Source organism: Benincasa hispida, chromosome 4 (assembly GCF_009727055.1).
Source record: "Benincasa hispida cultivar B227 chromosome 4, ASM972705v1, whole genome shotgun sequence".
NCBI classification, from domain to species: Eukaryota; Viridiplantae; Streptophyta; class Magnoliopsida; order Cucurbitales; family Cucurbitaceae; genus Benincasa; species Benincasa hispida.
In genome coordinates, this window is record NC_052352.1 from 58,975,218 (window position 1) to 58,981,217 (window position 6,000).

Genomic DNA, 6,000 nt, shown 5'->3' on the forward strand with positions numbered 1-6,000 from the left:
CCTCTGGGTCGACTTGGTTCTCAACTCAACACCTCAAGGCATAGCTCACCATCGCCCAGGTTCTTGCTAACGCATCCCTTATGACCAACACAACCAACCTCATGAACGTTATTACCGCAAGCCTTAGCAACGCAAGGACAATTCACCATGCATCCACCTTAGCTCGTTCCATCACCTAGCTCATACTTTAGCAAGGCAGCCGCATCCATCGTATAGCAAGGCCACTGCATCCATCACGTAGCAAGGCCGCCACATCCATCGCGTAGCAAGGCCACCGCATCCATCGTATAGCAAGGCCGCTGCATCCATCGCGCAGCAAGATCGCCGCATCCATCGTGTAGCAAGGCCTCAGTGTAGCATCACCGCATGCCCTCACGTAGCATCACCGCATGCCATCGTGTCGCATCATCGCAGGCCCTTATCGCCACATGTCATCCATCCATCGCATCCATCATGCCGCATGCGTTGTTTTAACGTCTCAAGACATTGGTTGCTACATGCGTTGTTCTTGGCCATACTTCAACCTCTCTCAATGCTCAAGTAACCTCTCAAAACTTCATGGCTAACGTATGGTACCACACTAATGCATTGTCAAACACTTAGTCATTTTCCTCCTTGGCTTCCAAGGCATGGTTATACTTAGCCAAATTTCACTAGTTATTGCGTATTCCAAAGCTACTAAGCAATCCATTTAAACACTTAGAAATTTCCTTTACTTCAACATAGGATTTAACTTTCACTTAGTTAATTCCTTTTAACACCAGTTTAAGTAGGAAAAATAGAAATCCGGGTTTCACATTAGGCACTCCATTTTGGAGTCTTTTCGGGGCTCTATCACAGAAAGAGAAAATGTCAATAAGTTCCTTGCTCAAATTGAGAAATATTTTGTTAAAACTGAGAAAGGGTCTTTTGACTTCTTTAACTTCTATGAGGTATAAGGGCAATGGAAACATAAGGGAGTACATTATGAAAATATCCAATCTTGCAGGTAAATCAAAGACACTTGATATCGAGATAAATGAAAATTTACTTGTGTATCTGGTACTTATCTCTCTTCCTGCACAGTTCACTCAGTTTAAGATAAGTTATAATACTCAAAAGAATAAATGGAGTATTAATGAGCTTATCTCACAATGTGTGCAAGAAGAAGATAGGATTAAGAGAGAAAGGACAGAAAGTGCTCATTTAGCAACAGGCTCTCGTGATAAGAAGAAAAGGAAATTTGTGGATGCTGCAAAAGGGACATCTCAGCAAGGGAGAGACCAGAGACTAACTAGAGTTCATGCTTTCATGCGGGAGACAAAGGAACGCATAACATAAGTTACTTATTTATTTTCCTCTCCTTTTCCAACGCATCACCCAGCAACACGAACGATCTCCACAAAACCTTGACGGTGTCGAGTTGATAAGACATGACCAAGAAAGTTACCTTGGTATTCTCGGTGTGAGAATTCAAAGGGTGGGCTCTGTGTGGACTTGGAATGAGGCAGACGAAGGAGGAATGAACAATTGTGTACACGATTGGGCAAGTAGGAGAAGAAAGAAACCTATCGCATAGGTCGATGCCCAATCATTTAGCTAAAGCTAAGTGATTGTAGCAAAAGCTAAGCGATCGTTTAGCTTATCGCATAGTTTAGTGTCTGTCGGCTACAAAACACTACCCGATCGTTTACTTCGCTCAAGCTATCGTTTAGTAAATCTGTATTTACTTGACAAGCTCCATGAGATATTTTTTTGAGAGAAAATCTCAAAACATTTTTCCCAAAAACTTTAAAAAAACTTACTAAAATTAGGAAAACCATTTTCCTTTTATCTCACGGTTATCATGAACCACCAATAACCTCTCACTCAATTGACTATTAGAGAAAAAAATTTAATTATCCAATAATCAATATTATTATAAATATAAATGATAACCAACTTATCATAATATATTTATAGTCTATAGTTTTAATATTTCATCTCATGAAACATATAAACCATAGTTCTTTTTCTATTCCATGGTATTTAATGTAAATCTCATTTACATTAATCCTCCACTAATGTATCACATACATCATATCGATCATATCATAGATAATCGAATTACCTCTTGTCAATTTGAACATTTCAAATCAACACCAATAACTAATCCTCAACTGATTCCATTAAGCTACCAAAGGGACCTTATGGACCTGTAGCTCAAAGCTCCAACGGTACGTGAATAACTGACTAAACTCTTTAGTCATGGGATCCACTATCCGTTAACTGTCAAGCACTCTACTAAAGATCGACAGCTGAACTCTCCTTACCACAGATATATTATATGTCCATCTTAACCAATCAGAAGTGCGACAACCCTTCACAGATCGCTTGTAAGTACAGCTGGGCTAATAACCGTTATGCCCCTATAGTTACATCTAACTTCTTAAGTATCACTGATCCTTCTAATGAACATAAGTCATAGTCCGACTATGACTAAGTCCTCACTTCCAAAGAGAAGTTATGGTCACTATATTCAAGCCCCGGAATCAGCCCTTAAGGGAGCAATCTCTCTACTTATCCCTGCTTCAGGAAAGGAGTGAATTCCATCTTGTGGATTTCGATCTCAGCTCCCAAATCAGACAAGTCCCCAAAAACGTAGGTATGTTGAGTTGGCAATCTGGCCACTCTCACCCATACTAATCAAATGACCGCCCTCAAAGGTGAGATGTAAGTCTCTAGTATCAACGGCGTTATATACAAAGTCTATTCATCTCGTGGTCCAGGTCTTATACAAACTCTTTGTATAGAATACCCCTGATCGCACCCACATGAATGGTCAGGATCTACCATCTGTAGTAGTTCACAACGCTTGCATACCCCTACAAAGCAGGCCATAGCCGTAGTGTCACCAGGATCAGGTATCCCACCTTAATCCTTATACTACAGACCTATTTAGGTTATCACTTAAGGCATGATCCACCTGTATATCACATATACATGCTTAAGTTCACATAAGATAACCAAGGACCTTTGTTTATTGGATATGAGTAAATGTCAAAATTAAATAACAATTATTTTATTCATCAAACAATGTGTATCTTTACAAAACAACGAGACTCCGGGAGAATTAGGAAACCAATTCCTGTAGTATGTTATCCAGGGTAATTGTTTTGTAGAAAGGATTGGGCCAGACTCAGGAAGGATAAGGTCATTTGTATCAGGAGTAGGCTCAAATTTTATAGGAATAGAGTAGGTAGATAAGTTAGCCTCTTCACTAGTGTTCTCCCCCTGAAGAGCGGGAAAAAAGGGTTGATCCCAAGGATCATAAGATCCATAGTGACAAAATATTTCCTTGAGGGTGGATGAAAATACTTATAGCCCCACTGGTGAAGAGGATACCCAACAAAGACACACTTCTGAGCACGAGAAACAAATTTTTTTCGGTGGGGACAGTGGTTATGAACAAAAATAGTACACTCAAATACACGAAGAGGGACATCCAGAAAGAGAGCGTGGACATGAAGGATTCTTTAAAGCACTAAAGAGGTGTCTGGAACTTAAGAACATGGGATGGCAGACGATTGATGAGGTGAGCCACAGTGAGAATAATGCCTCCCCAAAGTTACAAGGGAAGGGACACAAGAAGCATGAGAGATCGAGCAACTTCTATAAGGTGGCAATTTTTCTAATCAGGTACTCCATTTTGCTGAGGAGTATAGGCACACGATTTTTTATGGATAATTCTTTTTGAATTCAAGAATTCATGAAGAGTGTTATTAGCAAACTCTCACCCATTGTCACTTCGAAGGATAGCAATATTAGTATTGAACTGTGTTTCAACCGTAGTATTGAACTGTTGAAAAATAGACAATAATTCTGACTTATCAGCAAGAAGAAACACTGATGTAAGATGGGTGTGGTTGTCAATAAAGTTGACAAACCACCGCTTGCCGAATAAGCTAGTAATGTTAGATGGGCCCCAAACATTACTATGAACTAGATGGAAAGGTTAGGAAAGGGTTGAGAGGGAAGGTAATCCTACGCTGTTTTGCACATACAGACATCATAAGACAATGAGGAAATATCCATATTATAAAATAAATGGGGAAACAAATATTTCATATATGGAAAGTTCGGATGAACAAGGCGACAATGCCATAATAAATAGTCTTTTTTAGAAATTGTAAATGACAACAAAAAACTAGTCTTAGACAAACTCCTAGAGATAGTATCTTCAGAAATGAAATAGAGGCCTCTATCATGTCGGTCATTTTTTTAAATACAGTTTCTTAAATAGAGTTTTGTAGCAGATCCTCCTACTATAAAAAGAGATCTAATCTGAAAAATAACAAAGAGAGAAATTTGTTAAATTTCATGAAATTAAAAGTTTTAAATTGAAAATTAATTAGGTTTGCAAAATTTAGTTGGAAATGTTAACGTTTTTTCCTTTAAAAATTTCATAAATGGATGTTTATCAATAAAAGTATGCGTTATGAGAATGTTTTTTTTGAATGTCGAATTGAATCTAAAAAGAGATTTGGTCAAAATTAGTGCATTTTGGACTCTCATACAATAGAATGAGTGAAAAAGTGAGTGGAAGAGTTATTCAAACCCAATAATGGTGTTTGGTGAATAAGCTGAGTCAAAGGAAGACTTTCTTTATTCAACAAATAAGTGGTGGAAAAATGAAAGGGCAGGACAGTAATTTCACACAATCTTCACTTAATATTAAAGTAGTTGCCATTGAATTAAAGAGATTCATAAACCATAGGCCCATTTTAGAGAATCAAGAGAGAGATTCAAAGTAATTTGCAGAAGAAAAACGAAAAAAGATAAAAGAAAAATGGTGGCTTCAAGTTCAAGTCTACAAAAGAGCAACAACGATAATGCTAAACCTGGCCATCCACGGCGGCCTATTAACGCTGCCGGTGGCGCTCAGATTAACCGTCTTTCTCGACAACGTCGGAGAACCGGCGGCAGTAAGAACCGTGTTCCTCCGCCGGAGAAGAGCACGGCGGCGGTGGCAAGACAAACTAAGATCAAAGTTGGGGGTTTTTCCCTTTTAGCTTTTGGATTATTATTATTTTTCAGTGAGTGTAATAGTTATGTAATTGGTGACCCCATAACTCTTCTGCAAAAGATGACACATAGTGGGAACAAGTTTAAATTTTTTGCTTGCATCATTCCTTTAACTGTCTATTTTATTTTTTCTTTTTTATCTTGAAATTAAAAAAAAAAAAATATTGGCCTTGAACTTTATCATTCATTTGAAAAATATTCATGTTTAAAAAAAAAAAAAAAAAAAAACTTTGGACAACTACCATGGATAGCATGTTAGAGATAATAACTAAATGTATAACATCATTTTAAAAAAAAATTACAATTGGTATATTTTTACCAGCGATATGGTTGATCTAATAGACTCCGACCAACAATATGATTTATCACTAACAGACAATATAAATTTCGTTATATTTATAATACATCTACTAATATTTTAGGTTTGATATCTATGTTTGCAATTATCCCAAATATTTTTGGAGTAGAAATTTTTAAAATTTTAGACGAAAATTGAGTTTTAATATTATGTGACATTGACTTAAAAAAATTCTATCAATACATCATCTTAAGTCATCTCTATATAGTTCTAAGTCTCGATTTTTATTTGAAATAGTGAAGGATTTCTATTATATTCTAATCATAGTTTTGAAATGTTTAGAGAACTTCAAAGGTGATATTGCAACTTTTAAAAGTGTATGGATAATTTTGAAATAAATGGAAAAGTTCAAGTATATTTGTTATAATTTACCTTTTTTGTTTTAAATTTTATTTCACCTTCATTTAATTTTATTTTCCTCTTTTCTAAGTTTTCGTACATTTTGTCAAAAAAATGATCACAATGACATTATTAACTAACTTATTTTTCAAAAAGAATCAAAAAAATAAAATAATTAACAAAACGTGGAACTCAGAAGAAACTACGTGAAAAATAAAATGAGGCAACTGCAGAATTAATGCAACTTATATATTATTACA